This window comes from Cyanistes caeruleus, chromosome 3 (genome assembly GCF_971803275.1).
Source record: "Cyanistes caeruleus chromosome 3, bCyaCae1.hap1.1, whole genome shotgun sequence".
NCBI lineage: Eukaryota > Metazoa > Chordata > Aves > Passeriformes > Paridae > Cyanistes > Cyanistes caeruleus.
Window position 1 is genome coordinate 33,249,751 of NC_141703.1, and position 24,744 is coordinate 33,274,494.

The 24,744-nt window shown below is 40.2% G+C and overlaps 1 protein-coding gene across 2 annotated transcripts in view; it reads right to left on the reverse strand.

The window, feature by feature from the left end:
* SLC9A7 (solute carrier family 9 member A7) overlaps positions 1-24,744 on the reverse strand; it is a 69,088-nt gene that overhangs the window by 43,072 nt on the left and 1,272 nt on the right. The window lies entirely within an intron of this gene.

Sequence of the window (24,744 nt, forward strand, 5' to 3'; positions counted from 1 at the left end):
GCTGCTTGTGCCACCCAGTGCCATGGTCTAGTGACATGGTGGCATTCGGTCCCAAACTGGACTTGATCTCGGAGGTCTTTTCCAACCTAATTGTGATTGTGTGATTCTCTCTTGCACTCAGCAGGGCCGATCTATTAACTGTTTTCTCAACAGTGCAATGTTGCCTGTGTGGCATTCACCAGCTTGTCACAGCACTGCAGAAGATGAAAACTTTGAAAAATGGGAAACACTTTATGTTCAGCAGCGTAAGCACATGATCCTCACTACATTTTAATAAAAATAATAAATAAATAAAACCAGCCTTTTCCAATGGGAAAGGAAAGCAAAGGATGCCAGTTCTTGAAGCCTGGAAAAAATTCTGAGGATATCCAAACATTAAAATTCTGAATACGAGGTTCTAGGTCGTGGTTTGTCATTGCCTTAGGGCTATTTTAGATAAGGAAGTTAAAGACAGTAAACAAGCGGGTAGTTCCTCCTCCTTGTAGGCAGACATAGCAGTATGCTATCAAGGACATCTTTGTAATAAGCATTTTATCCACTTTTAAAACAAGCCAAACTAAGCATAGTTTTGAATTTAAATAAACAGATTACACAAAAAAAAATTATTGGCACACTGTGCAAATCCAAATGTCAAATTAACCTGCTGGCTTTGTGCTGCCAGATACTTGTGCATTGCGCACTCGTGCCTTCTAGCAAGCCTTTGGATCCAAAAAACTCACAGGAGAGTAGGGATCTAGTTCTTCTACATGTTGTGCCATGTGGTGTGATTCATATACTTAACATGTATAGCAAAATGGTAAAAAGAATATTATGAACTACAGGGGCAGGCAGGCATGCTTTATGCTGTAATGCACATTCTTACTGATGGTGGGGTTAAAGAATAGGTTCAAGGTAGAAGAAGAATGATTTAAAAATTCAGCTATCAAGAGATTTAAACAGAAGATTGCTTTGGAATTTCAAAAGTTATTTTCAGAAGAGCTATTTTGTTTCACATACAGTTTTATATTTGCATAGAAAAGCAATAACCCCAAATAAATTAGTTTGTTCCATATAATTTGGAGGGATGAGTAGACCCTAGTAGCAAGAGGGCAACCACAGAAAGATGACAATAAATATGTGGCAAAATGATAGCCAGTAAGAAAAAATTAGTCTTTTTATTCTCTCCCAGAATCTAAAACCCAGAAAAGAAAAAAAAAAAAAAAAAAAAGAAAAAAGTTTAGAAGCATTAAAATAAACCCCCAAACCCACAACACACCCCCCAACATGACAGCATCTGTCAAACAGCCTGAAGTGACAGGCAGCCCTGGAAGAAGCTGCTGTCCTGTGGTAATCACATGTGGCCTCTGGTCCAAGCATAGGACTATGAGTCAAGGCTCCTGAGCCAACCCTGGCCTTGGTAATGACTCAGTGAAAGACCTTGGACAAGCCACAGAACACAATTTAAAGAGACAATCTCAACTCAGAAGTAAAATAACACAGTTATAAAAGGCACAAGTATTTGCCAGAAACTACAGAGTCTGCAACTAATCTCAACTCAAGTGTTTTCAAGTTTAGCTACTCTGTAATCATTGTTTCATGCAACACAGATTTAACAAAGCATTTGCTGTTAAATGCTTTATAAATAATATTTTAAAAGCTCCTTTATACTTCTCAAAATATAAGTTGCCCTCCTTATAAAACCCAAGTAGTAGAAGCTATACATGTACTAGTACCACACTTGTTCCTAGAGGTGTGAGCAGCAATGGGCCGTCACAGAGACACCATCCTCTGCCCCACTGTGGCTCCCTTTCCTTCCCTCACACCTAAGAGAGTGCCAACTGCAACTGCAGCAGCAGACCTGAAGCATTTCTTTCAGCACACACTTGTAAGCCAGAAGAGTAAAACCCCAAATGCTGAGATTCTTTCCCCCAGGCACATCAGTGACCGTGCTGGCAGGCACCAAGAAGAGCAGCAGGACCAGTACCTGTTTTTGTGGTGTATAACAAAAAGCTTTCTATTTAATCCTTGTGTTCTATTACTGCTTTTTCTTCCATTTGAATGTTAGAACACTCAGCATATCTCAAACAGGAGGCCACAAGTTCCTCAGAGTCTGAAAAATAATAATGTCTTTTGTTACAAAAAGATTTACAGTAATAACACCTGGCTCAGGCACTAGCAAGAAATGAGCTTTCCAGTTAAAAAAAAAAACCAACAAAAAATCAGAAAATAATTATTCCCCCCTCCCCAAAACTTCAGCAGAAGGAGTTATTAATCTGTCATTGCAAGGAGTCAGGCTTCAATCTGTAACCCAATTGAAACTCATTAAGCATCATTTTCTCTTTGCTGACAGTCATTTCATTTTGACTTAAGGAGAGGAGGAAGGGGGAAGGGGCAGGCAGGAAATACATAATACATCCATCTTGGTAGAGTTTTGGGTTCAGAAGTCCCACAATACCTCTAAGGAGTGTAGCTAGATCTGTTTTCTTACTAGGAACATTTTGACATCCCAGCCTCTGGCCTTAGCTAATTTGTAGAAAGTAATGTGTGTGGAGGCCTTCATCTTAAAAGCCATTTCTGGGAACTTCTGACTAGGATAGGAGCCAAAACAAAGTCTTAGGAGGAAAAGGACAAGAAGAAATTTGACCAAGGTGAATGAAATAGAACCTGTACCAGAAAAGTTCTCATTGAGACAACTGAAAACATTCCAGTATCTCTCTCTTCCCAAAGATCTTTTTGCACCAAGCCCTTTCCAGTTACTAACAACATAACTTTCTACATGTAGAGTAGACAAAGGTTTCAGGTTGACTGCATTTTCAAGAAAATAATGTTTTGCTGAGGCAAGCCCCATGTTCTGTAGCTGTGGGCAGAAGACCAACAAGCACTTGTAGATAAAATGGTTTGTGACTTACAGAGAAGTGCACTGACCCAAAAGACAGAAATAGAAGCAAGATGACAACTCTGGCTTTTCTTGATCATTATGTCTGACCATAGAAACCTTGTTATTACAGCATCCAAATACACACAGTCCAACAGAAGATCTATCCCATCTCAGAGAAGCAACCTGCCCCTTACAGACATCACAAAGCAGAGCCAAGAAGCCACATGTTTCCCATTTCTCCTTTCTCAGTTGTGCTCTGAGCACAGGCACTTCATTGACCATGGCCTTCTCACAACCACACAACTGTCATTCCCACTGTACAGCTGTTCTAACACCCATCCCACTATATGTGCTTTGAACCAAAAAAAAAAAAAAAAAAAAAAAAAAAGCTGGCAAATGCTCTTCTAAGACCTCATGGACAGCAGGAGCAAAGGAATCTATTACTTGTTTCCATATGTAGCTCAAAATTTAAGCAGTTGTTTTTGCACTAACTGCAGAAACCAGAAAATGACTTCTGCCACAGCCTGCAGTTCATGAGCAGTTTCATGACACTTCTGCCGTCCTGACTGATTCCTGTGAGCTGGAGAAGAAGCACTTAGAGCTGTAACAAAAAAAGCCATCCAAAAGCTCAGCCTGCTTACAAGCAGCACATTGTTCAGAGGTCCCACAGCTGCAGTTCCCAACCTCCTACACAGCCTGTTACCACCCTCCTTCTTTCCTCCTAAACTGGCACAAGCTTTACCTGTTTCCAGCCAAGCTCACCCTACAGTTCCTGGCCACTGACTTCTTGCTCTGCTCCTGCTACACACTGATGCTTCCTTGCCTGCTCCCAATAGATGTCAGGTACTGCTGCAGCCTGTGCTTCTGCCATCCCTTACACCTTTTTTAGCAGCAGTGGTGCCAATAAGGTGCCTGAGCAATCACATTTCATCTCTTCTCTGCACACCACCTCAACTCTAACCCCAGTGTGTCTCATTAGTGGCACAGAAGTGGATGGGAACCCATGATTTCACGTTTCCTCTTAGGCAAAAGGTGTCAGATGAGGACTAATAAAATCAGATTTACTAGAGATGAAGAGCAGCCATTTGCAGCTACACGGAATAATCTGACCAACTGGCATCCAGGGCAGCTAGTGACACCACAGGGGTTTGGTGCAAGACCCCTCAGCAGGACTGAAAAAGGTAAGGAGTAAAAGGAGTAAAACCCCCCTCCAAAGGCTGATCCCACCTACATGAACCATTGGGCACCCCATGAACTTCTTCTTAAACAACACATTTTGAGTGTGTAAACCGTATTTTTTATTTATGCTGTCTTTTGTCCATTCAGTCTTCTCTCCTGCATGTTCTCTTGAACAAATACAAGAACAATCATAAGAAATTCTTAGGTTAAGACAGCAGGTTTTCACACACAGTTTCAACACAACAGCTCTTAGCCCTACACTAAAATTTTGGGTTTGGACATGTGCAAAACAATCACTATAAAGCAATTCTTGCATCCCAAGGTAGATGAGTACCCTGTCAGAAAGACACCAAGCTAGAAGAAGGATCTTCATTTCACTTTTTTCATACCACGCCACTTTCAGGCCTGTTTCAGATAAACATCAGCAGAATACCCTCCAAAATTCCTTAATTTTTTGTCTCAAGACATGATTTATATGAATTCAAAAAATAACCATTTTCATCAATAAAACTATGTCTAACCATCCCACTTGAAAAATTGCTTAAGTCAACTTGCTTTTTAGATAATTAATCACACATGATACTTATAAAAACCCATGAATTTATAAATTTGTCACCAGAAGTATGAACAACTCCCCCTTGACTAGAGGATGGGATGAGCCCACACCCATGCTCACAACAAAGGATAGTATCAGGCCATGAATCCAAGCACTGCTGCTCTCCATGCACATCCTTTACCCTTTTTGCATACATGAGTTTAAGTAACCTGCCACATCTCTGCTCAAATGTAACCTTCACAGCCTTTTCTTTTCACTTTTCCATTTAGATTTTTCAAGTAAAATACAGTATCAGCTAGTTCTGGCTTCTATTCAATTTCACTTCTGCAAAGACTAAGAAAATTGCATGACATAACAATACAAGTGCCAGTGACAGCAGCATGCAATATATTATAACGCATTTTGTCCAGCTTGCAACAGCCATCCCAAACCACAGAAAAAGCACCTCATTTATTAGCAATATGCCTGTTGGGGGCCTGGTATCAGATAAGCAGTTTAAACAGAAGGAAAAAAAGCCCCACAGAACAATGGCATGTATAGATAAAAGGTTACTCCACCCTGCCCTAAGTGCTGAGACAATCTATATCCATCAACACTGCTCTTGGAGAGAGCTACCTCTGAGAGCATGCAACTGAATTTTTGTTTTTAAAAATTACATGCTAGTACTGCTGCTTTTGGACAACATGGTTAAGAGATAGATGACTAATTAGACACTTGAAGAAACTCCTCTTGAAACTTTAAAAAGTTCTTATTCCAAGATTTTCTACCATGTGAATTTGCAGGTTAAATGGCAGTGTATGTGCACTTATTAATATCCTCACAACACAAAAGCTTGACCAGCTAATACATAAAGACCTCAGATTTACTTCAGTGGAGGTAAAGTATCTAGGGCAACTCATTTCAGCTCCTGTTTTGCCTCCATCAAGCTTCGGTTTTGTACCAGAACCCTTGACATTTAGGGAAGCCACTAGAAGTGGTGAATGGCACTTGCCCAGAGCCAGCAGGAAACACAGCTGTCATCTCTTCCTCTCCCAAGCAGCCAAGCATTAAAACAAAAAGAAACCAGCCTAGGATTTCCCATTTCTCCCATTGTTGCTCAAAGCACCAAGTCAGAAGATAAATAACTTTTCCTTTCAACCCACTGCTTGAGGCTTCCAGTTCAACAGAGCATTTTCAGCACAACATGATACTTTTTACACCTCAGAAGACACGTTTTAATATGTCACAGAGTATTAGAGTTGAGTTCATATACACCTCATAGGCAGACATTGAATGTCTTTTGTGCAATTCATGTTAAAAAAGCCAGTGGTGTGCTTTAAATGAAGTTCATTTTTTTCAGACTCAGAGTCCCTGATGCACTTGAAGAGAGTTCTGATTTAACAATTTGCCTTTTAAAAGACATTAGCAGTTTGCAGCAGCTCCCACACATTAATCTTTCAGGCTGTTCATCACCATGGGGGGAAAAAGAAGAAGTATGCAGCTGCAAACAAAACAAACTAAAGCACTGAAGAGTTAAAACTGACTTAAGTCTGGCAAACAAATCTTAAAGTTCAAGCTCAGATTCAAAACTTAAAGACCTATTAGGACAAAGCATTTGCAACTTGCAGCTGTCATAACTACAGAGAAAAATAAATATGAAATATATAACAATTTACTCAAGCCTCCAGGAGAAAAAAAGAAAAAGAAAGGGAAAATTTACTTTTTTTTTTACTTTAGATGTCAGCTGAATGATACTTGCTAAAACCACTTTTGAGACCTAAAAAAAGCCACTTCCATGGGTTTAAAGACTGAAATGTTTTGGAAGAGTTTTAGAAAACTCCCAAACCACATAACAGAGCTTTTCAATTTCTGCTACGCGGCTTCTTACACAAAAGTAATTCAAAATTTTATCACCTACAGCATGGATTGCCTTGGTGAAATACACCAATGTAATGACAAATACTTTTAATTTGTGCATTACTTTGTACTGACTAAGGGTTTGCAGAATGAAGGAAGTCAGATTCTTCACTTAGACTGTCCAAAAACTGGGAGAGGCAGTAGTTTCAAAAACAGCCTCCAGCTTGAGCTAGCAAATTTGGAGTACACAATGCAAAGGATGAACAGTTTCCACTCTAACAAGTAAGTCCAACTGGTGGGAACCTGCAGATGATTAACAATGCTAAAATTGACTCCTGTGTATACAAAGACAAAAACAGAGTTTAAATCAGAAGTTTGGAATGAAAGAGTCCATATGTTCATAGATGCTGCTGAAACAAATTTTTTCAGACTGTATTTCTCTAAGCTTCTATATGGCTTTTTAGTGGAGACAAACACAAAAATTTGTCTTTATGGAGCAGGCTCAGCTGCTTTTTCCTAGGACATCAGCAGACCTTTATCTGCTGCTTTCACTGTTGCTATTTCACTGACAGATATGGGTTGCCCCTCTCAGTCATGTCCTCTGTGCCCCGTGGAAAATCTAGGTCCCAATGAACCATTCAGCAACAAGTGGGCAATCAGAACATGCAGGCTGCAGCACTGCCTGGACACTCCTAATACTCACCCTCCTAAAAAGGCAACTTGAGTCTTGCCACAGTCCCCACTGATCAGGAGCAGTGTCCTGAAATTCTGTACAAAGTATTCATTCTGCAAACTCCTTAAAAGTTTAATACAACAGGAGCATGGAGCCATAAAATTGATGACTGCTCTACCCATCACACATAGTGTTCCAAGCACACCTCTAGCTTTAAAGAGTCGGGTAAGGACTCTGACAAGAGTAAAAGGTGGTTTTTAAAACAGCTGCTCTCACTCTGAGGTTGCAGAGTATGAGGCTTATTAAATATTAAGGCCATACAAATTGCACAGATGTCAACAAGACTCAAGACTTTGCAATCCAATACTGGCAGGTTGAGCAGTCACTGTGGTATCCTCATCTAATATTGCTGTAGATTTTGCAAAAGGCATGATTTCATGAAAAGCAATTTGGTTTTTTTTTCAGACAAGTAGTAGAAAATATTTCTGCCAGAACAGTATTTCACAGTTCTAGTTTCTGAGGAAATGTCTCATAAAACAAGGCAAGTTCTATCAAATAAAATTTGTATAATTTTATCTTGCTAGACTAAGCCCTATCCTCATTGATGCCTGTGCTTTAAAATAAATTTACTGTAAAAGATTAACTAGAGACCTCCATAAAAGATTTTTAAAGGGTATTTTAAAAAATAAAAAAGAAGTCAAGACTTCTTAAATAAAAAAAAGTCACAATAACAAGAGCAGCTGTTTTAGCTGTTAAAAGAATCATTTACTGCACAAGGAAAAAAAAAATCCAAATAAAATTATAAATATTTCCAAAGAGGCTTCCATCACAATTATAGAATTAGTTATGAAATTTTAGAAACAGTTCTGTGTACTTAGCTAGACTTCCACATTTACCTTGATCAGAATTGCAGCACTGACTGACAGGACACCAGAAGACCCATGAATGCTGGGGCAGGGAAGGGCACTGTGACATAGTTCAGAGAGTGAGGAAAAGGGCTGGGTGATGGCAAACTGACTGACTACAAAGCAAAGACAAAAATACTCCCCAAGAAGCAAAGTGCAAAGAAGCTGTAACCAAAACTGCATGGAGCTGCATCCCCTGGCTTTTCCCTCCATCACTGCTATCATTGCTTCATCTTAACTCCAATAGCATGTTTCTGTGCAGAACACAATTTTCTAAAGCAAACTGAAGTGTTCCACTCTGCACAAGCAGCACAATAAATTTAATTTCAGTTTGCTTTAGAAAATTGCTCTCCACTCCCAGAAATCAGCAGGCAGAACATGAGAACACTGAGCTGGGTTAGACAGCTCAAACATAAAACCCAGCCTCATTCCAACACATGCCTTGGATTTACTCTAAGATTAGCCTTGATAGTCCTCACAGAAGGTTCTAGGATCATGTCCATTTTGTTGAAATTTGTTAAGGTTATCAGCAAGACGGGTCTCTTCCAAGAGTGACAGACTTAAATGCTGTCTGCAGTTAGATTCCAGGCTTGAGCCTGTAAGAGCTACCAGGTGATGCCAACAACCACAAGTCCCTTTTCACCAGGAGGCATGACTTGACATTCTTGAACAAATAAGTATTTAGGGGTTCAACTGAGAGGAGTCATGGGCTTCCTAAGTTTCACTGATACATGAGAGTATATGTGGGAGCATAAGAAAAGAAAATCCCAACTGCAGGCATCAGAAAGGAGCAGCTGAAACTGCAGAAATGCTTTAGATCTTGTTCCTTGCCACAAATCCTCACCTGCAAGATAAAGTCATAGCACAGCTCTGCAAATGATCGTGTGAACCTTGGGAGCAGCCATCACATTCCCAAAGAACAGAAGGAAGAAAACTTCACAGAAACATGTGACGTGATGACAATTTGATATATATCACATTGAACCTCTCTGCTAGAAGCTAACAGACATCACCATGAGGATAGTAGGCCTCTGAAGTAAACTGTTCCAGGTGAATTGCTCTTTTGGATACACTATCTCGAGCAGTATCTAGGAGCTGTTCCTCACTGCTGCTGGAAACACAATATCCTTGAGTCTAAGATAAAGGACAAGTTGGACTAGTGCAGTGGAAGCACAGGTGAGGCACAGTGGCACAAACACAATGATGCATTTCCTTAGAAAGGGCGGAAGCAGAGCACAGGTTGATCTGGTACACTTTCAGAGTACAACAGTCATTATTTTTGCAGCATCCAGAGACCTGTAAAATATGCTAGGAGTCTACTTGAACATGGGGTATAGTAATACTGGACACTTATTAAATTTTCTGTGTCAGAAGAACAATGGAAGCTGGTTCATACAAACATACTATGCAGTCCAGTCCCTTCAGTGTGACCTGTCAAAATCATCAAGTAGGAACATGTAAAAAATTGTATCTGTGACATGGCTATAGAAATACAAATCCAGCCTGAAAGGTAACAGCTGGGCAATTGATGTGTACAGAAGTGCAAATATTAAATTAACAACATATCTGAGCAATAATCACAGATGTCCTGATGTCAGGAAACGCAGTCACACCAGTTCCTGTCAAACAAGGGAACACAGGTACATTAGCAGAGAAATGCAAAAGAGCACAACACTGTGTGCTTGAGTCTAGCACTAGCAAAGATCCTAAAGATGGCAAGTACATACAAAATAATTTCACAGAAAAGCTGAAGAAACCAGAGTTCAAAATATGCACTTAGGTGGCTTATATAGCACTGTGTCTTCATCAAGGGAAAATCTTTTCCGCATTGCTTGCTTCCTGCCCTCTCTCTCCAAAACAGCTGCTATTTTTCAAGCTCTTAGTTTGCTATTCAAAGGCCTTCATGCAAGAGTTGTCAATAGCAAACTACCAGTAGCAAAGTACTGTTCAGAGAAGATTGTCTTCGAAAAGCACCACTAACATTCACCACTTCAGTAGCTGCATCGAAGTCTGGCTGTAATTGCTTGACTCAACCAGAAGAGATTTCATAGTGAAATCTCAAAGGCAAGAAAACCTTCTTCAGACCAGAATATTAATACTGTATGCAATAAATGACACCCACTGAAATGCTGTATTTTTACTACATGTATTTGATTTTGCAGTTGCTAAACCAGCTAGTGGCAATGGAATCAGAAGCCCCAGGCAGTCAAGACATGTCTGTACCAGACACGCTACTTACACATACCCTCTAAAGCACCAAACAATCTCACCGTAATTCACTATTTTAAATTACATTGTACTAGCTTCCTATGTATTATCTGTTTGAAGTTGGTTCTGGTTGTAGCTGAACCAGATGTTAACATGAGATATTCCTAAACTGCCCTGGTAATGGAGCATTGGGAAATGCTGCATGGCATCTGAAAGTACAGCAACTGCTCAGTTAACATCTTATGCAGAAGAGACTGTTATCACCGAGGACAGAACTGCTGAAGTGCTTTATCCAAACACCATGGAAAAAAAATCTGCGTTTACCAACACCTGCCCCATCAAGGGTAAATTGGAATCTGAAGGCACTTTTGGTCACAGTACTATTTTTATTTGAGAAGCACAGGGAACATTTCAGACTACAGAATCAACTCTGATATTCCACCAGCACAGCCGAGTATTCCTTGTTCAGTGCTCCTGGCATAACACAGTGCAGCATCCCACTCAGAATTGCAAGCACCTTTTGATAAGGCTTGTCTGATAAGCAGAGCTAGCAATGGAAAGTAGAATTAAAATCTAAAATTACAAGCTTTCAGTGAGAAATAAACAAATCAATCACACTTAGCAAGAGAGACAGCGTGTGCTGTGCTAGTGTGTCTTGGACTATACACCCTCTCTGAGTACTCTACTGTGCTTTTAATAAAAAGAGTATGTTACCCAATGCTAACATTTTTTTCAGCCCAAATACTCCACAATATACTGACAACTGAATAAATGTCCGGGACAATCTGCCCATTCATGACCGCTGGAGTTCATCATTCCTACTTATTCTTCATCCATTGCAGATGCAGTAATCCTTATGAATGCAGGCTTTCTTCAGATTGCAAAGAATAGCAATAGGGCTGTAATGAAAATCAAGCCAAAGAAAATCCAAGCCTTCAGAGGATGCACTGAAGATTTGCTGATCTGTACAATGGTCAGCTAGAAAACATACACATTACAAACTAAACAGGAAAATGATAGAAACTGAGTAAAAATTATTTGTGAAGCACTGTATCATTTAAAAGTTGTATTTCAAAAATCACATGTGTTTCTGTATGAACAAAGTTGTTTCACAGTACCTTCCCTCCCAAATACACAGAAGGGCTACCTTTCCCCATTCCTTTTTATTTAGGGATCAGTAAGTTGAAGAAAGAAGGAATGACAGAAATAAAGAGAGGTTACAGATAGGCTGAAACATTGTTGCAGGTATTGTGGAGCTTTCTGCTGCTTCTGTACTAAAGTATGTTCATGTCAGGTCCTGACACTGATGTGTTCTGAAGCTGCAGCAATTAAAATAGTTCTTGAGAAAAGAAAAATTATTGCTGCAATGTCTATTCATGCCAAGGACCTCAAGAGAATTCCTGCTTCAGTGAGCCTTTCCTCAGTAGCAGGCAAACCAGCTTCACAGTGTTTTTGCTAAAGCCCAACACAAATAAAAAAATAATTCTCCCAAATTCTAAAAATAAATTATACAATTGCAAATGCCACCCAGTGAAAAGATTTTTTTTTTGCTTTTACTTTAAACAACCTGTATCAATTTAAGCAAGAGACATTGTTATGGAATATGAGCAGGTTAAGCAACAATAAATGGGAGATCAAATTGGATAACTATGCCTTACAGTGAAGTGTTACCTAGCTGTTAGGTATTGAGAACCAGTTTTGGGATTGGAGCTAATTATCCTGGGAAATCAGATAGACTCTTCAGCCTACCGTATTCTTCTGGAATAAATAGCTGGAACAGGACTTCAGGGATGAGCACAGCATTATCATTATTATCAACATGTTTCAGGCTATGAGATCCAGATGGGTGCAGGAGCAAGTGTCATACTTGTTACAATAGCAATGCTCTGACAAAAGGTGTGCCAAATTGCTCATGCTAAATGCTGACAGACTGAGCTGCCAGATCACTGGGAAAACACCCAGAGTGCCAGGCTGCCAAGTCGCAGGCCACAAACATAACAATTTTTTTAAAAGATTGGCAGATAATATCACTACATAGATAAAATTCACATATTCATTATCCTGTATACTGACTGGTCTCTACAGAAGTATTTGCTTTGAGGACTGGATTTAGTTTTGATTATTCTCTGAGTAAAAGATCATATTATCCAGCAGTCTAAGTGGAAAACTTACCATTAAATTCAGCTGAAAGTTAACAAGGTATGACACAGTCCTTCTGCCATAACAGTAACTAAAAATTTGCACCAAACCAAATGAAAATAAAGGACTGAGAGGATCTTGTAACATGAGTAATGCACACAAAGCCCAATATTAAGACACTTGTGGCAAACACCAAAACACAACAAGGCAGGAAACCCCAGGAAACCCTCCATTAATTGCTTTACCAATACTCAGACACCCTTAAAAAAAAAATTAGTCGCCTCTTTTCATAATAGTTGACCAGAAAAAAAAGGGCCACAAGAAGTCACTCCACTCCTCTGTGTTATGTTGAGATTCAGCCATGGGGAAGGGCACTCCATCACCCTGACACTCTCTGACTCACACCACTTCTCCCACAAGAGACGTGGCAGCCTGCCTGCTTTGTATGGCTATTATAAAGAAAAAAGGCACAGGTGGATATGCAAAGTCAGATCGTGTTTAGCTGGGATCCTGTGTGATCATTACAAGAGCAGAAAGCATGCACAGCATCAGCTGCTTCAGAGTAGGGGTTCCGCTTTTCCTGGAACTGTAAAGACAACGCTGATGGAAATCACTGAATAAGGACAGAATCACAGCTCATGATCTGATTCAGCACTGAGTTTCCCAAGCAACCTTGAGCAAACCTTTCCTGTTGCATTTTAGACCTAGCATTATTTTCCATCTTTAAGAGGTAAAAATTAAACTCAAAAGATTTTATATTGTTTGGATACTTGGTATTTCATGGAGCTATAAATACGCACACTTTTTTTTTCCCCATCCCATATAAACAAGCAGTGATAAAAACTGGATTCTAGCTTCAAGCTGATGAGCAGCATTAGTCCAACTATTCCCCTGGTCCCTGCTATCATACTGTTTCTGTAGTTGTATCAAGCAATGAGGAATAAAAATAAAAAAAGCAGCAGCATGAACAGGTGACTGAAAACATTTTTAAGGTCTGAGCAATTTACTTGCGGTGGTTCAGAGATGGTGTAACTGGCACTGACTTCCAAAAACCTTTGTCACTGTACACCTCAACAGCCTAACCCCAGTCACAGCCAGGACCCCCTCCTTAGTAAAGTTCCTAAGAGAAAGTGTTCTTTTTCAGGATATCCTATTTATTATCTCAAAGGTTTGAGGTTACTAGACTGTGACCCACAGACTAAATAGAAAGGTCAAATAAATAGCACAGGAATACAGCAAGGAAAACTAGACTAGTAAATCAGAATATTTTTCTTCTTTGCAGAAAACTTTCAGTTTTTCAGCCATTGATTTCACACCCCTAAAAAAATTCATATCCCCGCCCCCCCCAAATATTTATTTCTTTCCATAGTCAGCATTTCAGTCCATTTCAATAAGCCTGAGTCCTCTGCCTTCATCTCTCTCTACAGACACAATTCAGCCAAGCATTTCTCCTTGAGGTACCTGTTGCTGAAGGAATCTGTTCTGCAACTTCTTCTGGCCAGATTAGGTGACTTTTTCAGTACTGGCTGACCTCCTGCTCACTGAAGCTTACAATAAGACTGCCTGATTCTCAAGACCATGAAATCCTAAGTCATAGATAAATTTTCCTGGCCAATACAACCACTTGTCTAATAGAACATTTCCTGCAAATGTGACATCCCAGTAGTAACTTCTAGTCCGAGGAACTTGGTCAGTGTGAGTTACAGGATGAGAATGAGCTTTGCTCCAGACATTACAGACATTTTAAAAATATGATACTGTTTTCAAATTAATTTTCCTTATCTTTGAAGCTCAGCATTATGGAATGGATCTCTGGCAAACTGCTGCTAACAGAAATAAGTAATGTCTTCCCAAACCTTTTTAACAGCTCTACAACACCTTCCTGGTTGCACCAGTCCACTGCCTCCAAACCTCAGAAAGCCCCTATTTGAGCAGGAACTTCCCATAAATCTGCATTTGTCAACAAGCTGCTGTTTCAAGCCTCTCAACCAGTAAGGCAAATACAATGTAACAGGAAAACCACCTACAGTAAGAGCAGTTAAATTTAGGAGTATACCTAACTATTAACTTGAGGTGTATCAGCTTTCCACCAGTCATATATTTATCTCAGTATATGATTCACAGACCTTTATATATTCTCCACGCAACATGCACTCAGTTCATGTATCAGGACAATAGAAAGAAGAACCTAAGTTTTAGCTGACAATTTTTTCTGGTATCATTAAAGAAATACCATATCCACACGTAAAATGGTATATTTTCTACACTAAATCAAATGCAAAGAAATACTGTTTCCAATCAAGTGAAGCATCAGAAATCTGTCTCTGTGCTCAGACAGAGTATTACACAAGAACAGGCTATTCTGGAAAGTAATTCAGCTCTGAGGTGTGCATGTGTGCGTGGGTGAACACACACAGGTCAAATGTGATCTGTTCAAGGATCAAAAATGCCATGCACATGTTGTATCATTGGGATTCTGGCAGCTTGACATAATTACAAAAGCTCCTGTTATTGTTCTTATGCATTGCCCTTTTCTGCATTTAAGTATTCTGAAGATCCTGGAAACCTTAACTTACTGAAAGAATGATTTTCTTATAAACTTGTTATAAATTTGTTGCTTACTATAAATGTGGCAAATAAACTCAATTTTCCTTGCTGACTGCTCAAGGAAAATTCTGTAACATAATCCTGGGGGTAAACAGTCACAATGGTCCAAGTTCTCTTCTCAGAGCTGTGAAATCCATACATTGTTCACAAGTCAAACTTTAAGCCTTTTTTTAAAGTATAAGGGCTAAAAATCAGGTTTTGGTCTTGACACAGTCTATTAGCAAGTTAAAAATGTTAGTTTGATTCTTGCTACAATTAAATGGTCCTAGAGATAGTGGCATCTTTATCTTTCACTTTACTGAGGACAGCTGAGAATGCTGAAACAAAGCAAGAGAGGGTCAGGGAAGTTTCTTACAATACAAACAGCAAAGGTTTAATCTGAACAAAATTCTCCTGTGCCTCGAGAACCAGAACATCAAAGGAGCCAATGCTGAAATGAAAGCCTGGATTGCAGATATGTAGATAGACACACGAATTCATGCCTTACTCACATGTGACCTAGAAATAACTTCCACAGCTTAAACAGGTTACAGGTGAAGACAAGGCACAGATAGTTTCATTAGCAGTCAGGAGAACCAGTCTCAGTGATGAAGACTGTGGTAGCAGGAGGAAGATAAAAATGACAAGCTATTTCAGCCATTCTGGTATTGAGCCAATCCTCACATTCCCATGAGGTAGGGAAGTGAGCAAAGGTTTTTAGTTTAGACTGGGAAAAAAAGTATGTCTGATGTATGGAGAGGAATCCAGGCTGTCAGCTTTAAAATAAGTTATTGGATGCACCATGGAGAGAAATGAAGTAACAAGGAAAGAGTGTTAGGAGATTCCCACAAGAGAAACGGACAGTCAGCATAATGCGATTTCTAGGAGAGATAAAATACATGACAATAGTAATACCCACAGGAACCATTGGAGAGCTGGGCTTATGTATCATCATCATTAAAATGAAGAAAGAAGAGCAAAAGGAGGCTAAAAATTTTGTAGACATCATGCTCCAAAAATTGTGAGTCTCAGCTTTCTCTTAGAGCTGTGGTAGAATTGCAGAAAAACAACTTGTGGCCTGGTAACATAGAAGTAAAGACAACCTCTGACTTTGGCTAATGAGCATAGCAAACCCAGTGCTTCAGAGGCAGATTTTAGGGTTTGTTTTTGTTTTAAGAACATAACTATAAGTTCAAGCAGTACCTAGAAGATTGAGACCCTGATGGGGGGCCTTAGCTTTCACAGGTTAAGTGATCATAAATGCAGATTAGGTCGCATTTACGCCTCCTGCCCCAAACTCTCAGTCTGCAGAAGAGGGGCTATATCATATGTATGAACAAAGAATAATGCAATTATTGCATTATTATTACTATGCAACCCCTATCTATAATTAGGGTTGACAAAACAGTATCTAACATCATAAGCACCTGATGTAATGAGATTAGATATTTTTGTTTGAAGTACAGAGAACGAAAATAATGTAACTATCCCATCTTTTATACTTTGGAAGAGATCCCAAAACCATTAGGATCAAAAAATGAAAATGCTGAAATAAGTAGATTCAAGCATTTGCCAGCAATAGCAATAAACCCTTTTTATGGATCCCTGAGGAAATGGGGGACATAATCAAGTACTAAGTATCACCAAGATATCTATGTTGACATTTCTCTGTTTCATGCAGGCACATGTATAATCAGAGTATGCTGCAATTATATTTTGTTACTGCAGCTTAACAAGCAGATCATCATTAGGAAATCACTCACCAGCTCTTCAGTCATGTAGTGCTGAGGAAAAGATTAATTTTATAGTCTATGTATTGCTGCAGAAGATAATCAGAAAGATTGTGTGTGCATACATTGTTTTAATGAAAGTGAACATGGTTGAAAGAAGGTTAAAACTGTCTAGATATAAAAATCAACTTCATAAACAAATTTTTGCCAAGTCAGACATACTGCTGTGCAGAGATCAAAAGCAATAAAGGTTAGCCTGAAACAATGTCCTGACACTCAGCTGCCTACATAAAAGTCAATTCTAGCATAAAGGTTATTTCACACACACCAACATATCTTCAAAATACTTTTCTTCTTCCAAGAATGATTCACTGTAACTTGTGTCTGGTGGGAATATGTTCCCTGTAAGACACTAGTATTGCAGATAAGTATGACAATGCCACACCCTTTATGCTGTGCAGAGTATGGAGATGACTCTCAAAGTATAAATCTTCAAGACAAACCAAACAACAAGTGTCCACTTGAATTTCATGAGCCAGGAGAGGATGCTACAGCCAACCCTGCCAGGCATGTCTGTGAAAGGTCACTTACAGTCAGCCTCCTCATCTCTTAATATATAACATTACATAATAATCATCTAAAATATCAAAGATAACCCAGGAGAAACCATCAGGTGGCACTTCCCCAACAGAAATAAGCCTTTACACCAGTTTTCTTTTTCCACATTATTCCTGTATTTTCCAGACAGTGCAAAACTGCAGTGTAACCAGTGATGTCAACTCCACTCACTCCTCAATTTGCCTTGAATACCCTTTCCTCCCAGCTAGCCAGGGAGCCCTCTGTGTTTGCCACTTTGATGCTTCAGAGGGAGCCTTTAGAAGTCAGGCTCCCAAGAAGAATTCAATTACACAGCAAGGCTAAAAGCCAATTAAAATAAGTTGGTATTCACTCACTAAGAAGGCATTTTAAGAAGAACAGTCAAGTTTTCTTGTGGATAAGGAAAACCTTTTCAGGAGAAAGGCCATTACACAATCAGTAAGTACAATGAAGACTGTTACAAAGGAGTGAGAAATAGGAAGGATTGTGCAGCGGTAAAACAACAGCAGAGAGGCATAAGGCACTTAAAATGCAGGTCCCCTTTCACTACTGGAGGACTTGATATCAAGTGCTAAGAAGTGTATGTGTGGGGGAAGTAATTTCTTAGAATTAGTGTGGAAGAAAATAGCGCTCATTCTAACGGATTCCTAGTAAAAACCAAAAGCTAGTCATACCCATGTGGGACCCTTGCTATTTTTAAACTATCATCAGTTACAACATCTTTCTGTTAGCATCTCGTATTCAAAGCAGTGGCAAAGGTTAACAGCACTTTTCACATTTAATGTGGTTCTTGAATTAATGGAGCAGCCTCTGAGCCTCAGAAGCAGAAACCACGTTCCCAGTGTGTCGGCACCGCTCGTGGACGAGGCGTGCCCTGCTGCAGAGCTGACACAGGGAAGAGTCTCACACACAGGTGACACCAAGCAGCTTTCTCTTCACTGAGCTGCTGATGGCAAGAGATGCAGGTGCACACACCACACTCCCATAAACAGCCAGCACATTAAAGACTGTCATCTTCTGCACAGACAAGTTAATTGCATTTTAGAACACATTTGTAGCATGTTCCTTTGTTTCCATCCCTTTTTTTTTTTTGTTAAACAGTCCCCCAGTTTCACAATAAAGGAGCAGGTGCACGTGTCAAACTTACTTAAAATCTCCTCAAGCCTAGCTTATTTTTTTAAGTCTAAGTGAGAAATAAAGACGGCTATGGAAAGGCATGACATTCTGAATAAGCAGACAACTTTATTTAAACATTTCCAGAAATCCAGCACACCAAGACCCACAGCTTTGCTGTTCAAACTTCCCTTTCCAAGGAGTTTACAAGGTAACAGAGGAGGAACCAGTAATATATTCAAATACGTTTAAAACATTCAACAGGTATTCTGGTGGCTTCAGGTGCCTTTAAAACCATCTACTACAGACCTATTTCAACAAGGAAGAGACATTTTGAAAAAAGCTACAAACAGAGAAAGTGACAGGTGTGGGGAAGAAGCCCAGGCTACAGCAAACCTGCACATCCCACGGTGTGGCATTAGGGCCAGGACCCTCCCGTGGCAGCAGATCTGCCCCATTGCTGAGGCAGCAGTGTAGCCAAGCCCATGGATACCCCTGGCAGCAGTGCTGCAGCCACAAGAGCTCTGCCAGGACAGGGTGTGATCTTTCTCCATGGATCACTCACACATATATCCACATCAAGCGGAATGGAGAGCTTCCACCCAGCCTTTGGAAAGCAACGTGGAATACCAAAGCCATGAGGAAAGCACAAGAAACCACAGATCTCCTCTGGCTAAGAGCAGAGTTCATCTCCTCAACTTTAATTTAGAGGGAGTCCTCAACTCTTTCTCCCCAGTGAAAGAAAAAAAAGCAAAACCCAACAGTTTCTTCCACCATAGCTCTCAAGGCCCTTTAGGTCCTCCTAAAGTAAAGTGATTTGTCTGATTTCAGTGCATGGAAAAAAACCCAAACCAGCAGTTTCCCACAATTTTGCTTTTCTCCCTTCACACTCAGCTAATTGCAGGCTGAAGTGCTTTTTAATAGGGGAGAAAAAAGCAGTGCACTTTAGTTAAATTACCTATCTCTGGGTAGACAGAAAAGATCTGAGCTGCTGAGAATGACTGTGTACTCTTTACAACACTAGTAAAAATCCCTTCAACATAAATACTCTTCTAAAAGAATTGCTTATATCACATTCTTTCAATGTAGACACCACTTAGTCTAGAGCAGGGCGAGAAAGGCTATATTCAGTATTTAACGGGGATAAAGCTTTAATCCTGAGTCACAAATAAGTACTTCTGTGTTGAAAGAATTAAGTCTACAAGCTGGTATTTCTGGCTGTCAGCATGGAAACAACAGATTTGAGTTAAATACTGAGGCTGTCTCTTGAACACACAGGGACAGTTCATCATTCTGCACATAAGCAAGGAGAGAGCATCCATGGTACACAACACCTGTTAAAGGCCTAGATAAGAACTGCAAAATATTCTTATTTCTGGCCCCTAAGAGGTCATAATTCCGGACTGCAAACTGTGTCTTCTAACATTTTTTTATACTTTAATAATGGTGGAGCTGAGGTTCCTGCTTCAGGTACCTGGTTTCTAAATCAGTTGAAGGTGAAGCTGTCATTTCTACCTAATGGAGATAATGGTTATTCAGATAGCAGCAGATGGGGGTGGAAATAGCTCCCTACCAGAAGTGAGAAAAAGGTTTCACTCAACTCTCTTAAGATGTTTTGAAGTACTCTGCAGAGCTGATTGATAAAGGGAGCTCAACTTTGAGAAGGAAGGAGCAGGGTTAAGGGCTGCTATGCACCTACAAAGTGAGGTTTGGGGGACTGAGGATATAAAAGGATCATAGCTAGCTGAACCATGAAAATTTTCTGTCACAGGGAATCAATTCCCATCATTGCTTCCAGAGCTATCTATGCGGGCTGCAGGAACCCATCCTGGCTTGGAGTCAAGGCCAATCCCTTGAGAAGGGAGAGTTTGGATAAGTCAGAGGCAAGGACTACATCTGCTTCCAGTTGTGCTGGGAGGGCACAGAGCAAGGTCTAGAGCTCTCTCTAGTAACTCTCTTAGTGAGCCCAGGACACTCAGCTTCTGGTGTTTCACAAGTTCAGTTAAAGGTGTTTCACAGGTTGCACAGATATTCCTAGATGGTGCCCAGGACTGCCTGTACAGGTGACCCAGAAGCATTCCCTGCTGTGTAGATAATTGCTTTGTGTGAAGGCAATTTCAGTGTTCAGGTGTTCTAATCTTTCCAAAGCACAGGAATTGAGAAAGTTTTATTAAAGGTACACTGCAAAGGAATACACAGCTATAAACACTTCTGTTCAGCACAATATTTTTAAATTACATTTCTAAAAAAAAGAATCTGAATTGTTCATTCTGTTTGAATGACCAATTACAGTTCATTACAGAAAATTTACAATGCAGTATTGTGAAATCCAGAGATAAGATTACACACTAGTTGTCACACAGATTTTTGTTAACACAGCCAAGGAAACTTTCCCTATCACCTTTCTATGATCATCTTTAAAACAAAGGCCTACTTTACCAAATAAAAAGGAGACAAGTGAGAACCCAGACCTCTCTCACAACAATTTCTTGCCAGAAATACAGATCCCCAAAGACTAAGTAAAGAAGCACTGAGATGGGGAAAAGATGAGAAGAAATTCTGGGCATGCTGTTGGACTTGATAGCTTTTATATACCCCCTCACCATCTCCTTTTCTGTTTCCTCATCTTCACCAAGAGCAGAAGTTACTAGAGTAGCTGCAGATGTTCTCCATCTACAGAGCAGCTCAGTCCTTGTGTTCTTTCAGGGGGAATCATTGGCAGACCTGTATAGAGACATATTTCTATTGCAAAGTAGCAATGAAAAATTGGAAGTGTGTCCACTTCAGAAAATTTATTTTGGAACAAGAAAAACCTCAAGCTCCTACAGGGCCCAGAGATGTGCAACATTAACCTATCATGGAACCATCTCACTCTGACAAAGCAGCTTGTGCACCAGACATCAGGTTACCTCCCCTCAGCTCAGCACACTCCAGCCAACACAACCTGAGCACTCACACAGGAGCAGAAGGCAGGCAGGCGTGTCAGCTCTGCAGTATTACAGATCTGGCATCTGTTTGTGATAACTTTCTAATTCAGATGAGAATTACAGTACATGCAGAGGAACACCTTCCCCCTCCAGCCTCTGCCTGGTTCCTGCAATTACACGGTGCTGCAGAGCAGTACCAGCTTTAGCAGCCAGGTGTGGCACCAAAGGCTTCCTCCTGCAAAAGAAATACATGTTGCCATTTCTCTCTTCTTTGGCTTATGCCATGATCAGAGGGTTTTCTGGTGCTGATTTGACAGAACTTCTGGTGAAGATTAAGTTAACAAACATAAAAATGAACTAATTTATCTTAATTGAAGATTACCTATAGGAACCTATAACTACCCTTATAGAAACAAATGAACAAAACCCTCAGACCCACAGAAACAACAACAAAACCCTAACGCACAGAAACAAAGAAAGAAACCCAAAATCACTGCCCTGAGCACTAGAGATGAATTGTACTCCAAAGGTATTTCAGAAGCAGCAGCAATTATAAGCTATCCAACTACCCCTGCCTGAGGAGCAGATCTGAAATACATGCAGATTAATAAAAGCTACATAGCATTTCTACTAAATTTCTCTCACAAGATGAATTTATAATTTTTCCACCCAGCCACAGGCCATAAAGCAAGCATACAGGAAAAAATTGCATTACAATTAAAACATATTGAACAGCCGAAAAATTGAGCAAGACTAATTTTTAAAGCCTTTAGTGAAGTGATTTAAAATAATATTCAGGAAGAACAAGCAGGTTGACAGAGAAAGGATAATGTTCTCAAAACTGGGTGCTCAGTTATGATCCTAAATCTAGTATTAGGAGGCTTATGTCAAAGTGGCTTATTAAAAACCAAAACTGACATTATTTTGCTGGCAGTGGAGATGAGTCAGGTCATCTCTAGCAAGTGTAGATACTAGAATTCTAACAGAGAGCACTGCAGCCAGATGAGCTAAAAATAGACCTTTTCTGTATCTACTCTGTGGACACAGAAACTTAGTCTGATACATAGTATTCCAGAACAGATATAATATTTTTATTCTGAAGACACACGGCTTCTCTCTCATTTGTGTTCCACAGAAGGCAATAGAAGTATTATATTCCTCTTCATATACTGTTTTTCTTTCACTGTACCCAAGTCCAGATTGCTTTTATTTTTATCTGCATCACTAGCACGTGTGGCCCCAGACATTCCAGAACAGCCCCACAGACAAGAAGGTACCTGGCAGGGCTGACACCTGTGCTGATTCATGGGTGGCCAGTTGCCTGAATTACCACTTATCAAAGGGGACAAATTTCCTACTGGCAGCGCTGCCACTGGATCTGCTAGGAAACACCTGCTTATCCAGGTGGCTGCCTCCTAAGGAGCAGAGTACAAGGGCCCACCATCACTTCTCACCCTTAAGTCCACCCTGAGCTGTCCAGGGGCATGGTCCATGTCCTGCTGCTCCTACCATATGGTGATGCTTCTCAGCAGAGCACAAAAGCCCGTAAAACAAAGTCACCACGGAACCTCTTCAGGAAAAACATGTCTTGGAACGCTTTATCCTCCAACTCTGACCAACACTAAGAACAAGCAAGCATCATGATCATTATCACAAGCTGAAATACACGTGTCAGCAAGGTTTCAATTTCCTTATTTCTCTGTTGTGGCAGTGTGGTGTTTGCTTGGGTTCTGTTGGATTATTTTTTAATTGCTCCACAATAACTTGCATCAGCAATGCTAGCAATACTGTTGCTGGAGCAGCTGACATTTGCTAGTATTTAACTTCCACAGAGCAGCACCCTTGTTACGGCTTCAACATTCAATTTTTAGCACTAAATTCAGTTTTATTTAGCACTAATAGATACTTGCGCTTTTAGAACTCAAACAACAAACTCTTGACAAATTGCGTTATGATTTTGTGTTTAAGGCAGAGTGATCAGACATATGCACTGTAAATATATACATAGCTTTTTTAAAAGTGCATTTCTCAGACAGCAAGTTACCAGCAAAATAGAAACCCATCTATCAGTTTAACCGCTGTCTTTTAAGCGGCAAGGCAGGAAGAGGAGACTCAAGCCCAATTATCAGAAGTATAACAGAAAGTTACTATGGCACTTGCTGTGTTGTTCTTTTTGCTCTATAGAAAGTCTGTGAAATGTTAAAGTGAAGCCAGGTCTCAGCAGAGCTTTATCAGCATGGAGGTTAACCATGCTAGGTAGGAACTGAACTCACTGAACAAGTCTCCTAGGATGCTTGCCATGAAAAGGCAAGAGTCAGTTTGTTTGGGAGGGAGAACAGCACGTATTTTGATATAATAAGGGGAATCATTTAGAAGGCAAGTATATTGAGGAACAATCTGTGAAAGCAAAATTATTTAAATGAGGGCACGCTTAGAAAATGTAATAGTTTGAGCCAATTGTTCTTTTTTCGGATGCTGCCAGTGGGGCTGAAAGAGATATAGCACAGTGCCTTTCCTAAAACAAAATTTCAGCATTTGCACATCAAATTGGGAACCTAACACCCCTTTCACAGATCAGGAACTACGTGTTAGAGCAAACTAATTTGAGTTTAATGAGAGGCAGAATCTCTCCAGCTGAACAATTTCTCATTTCCCACGCAGCTCATCAAAACACATACCCAAATGCCCTTGATGCCCTGACACTTGTACTGCATGCATTAGCACACCCACATACACAAGATTTTTCAGCATAAACTAAGCCACTAAAATCATCATAAAACATCATAAATGAACTTTCCAAAGGTGACAACACTAGGGAAATATCTAGACATCTCCAGTACCACCTTACTCTGTCTCTTTTCCAATCAATACAGATAGTTAATCTACTGTCTCCTGGGCACTCTTCAGCTGCTAAGCATTATCATGCCAGTGCATAACTTACTTATATGCCCAGCTGTTAATTTCTTGGTTTTCAGCAATGAGCATATGTGAAGTACACAGCAATGCAGCAAAGAGATCAGTGACTAAGAGCAAATTGGGATGGTTTAAGAGAAGCATCAGCAGAGGAAAATTCCACTGCTTTGCAAGCAATCACATAGCCCTCAAGAGCAGTAGTACTCATCGGGGAGGAAAAGCTTCATTTTCCCCCCTCCCCTCGAGTGCTGAATTTCTCATGTGTGGTTACCCTCAACACGCTTATCCCGACCAACATCGCGCAGGTATTTCTCACGGTTCAGCAGGAACAGATTCCGCTGGCGAAGGAGAAGAAGTGCCCCCGGCGCTTATGGCAGTAGCCAATCATCCGCTGACAATTTTTCAAATGGATGGCTGCTCTTCACCGCAACCCACTATGCTCTGCGTGGCAAGCTGAACACGGAACACAGCTCTGGAGTTCCCCGCGGAGCGAGGGCTCTGCGTCCGCAGCTCAGGCTCACCCGC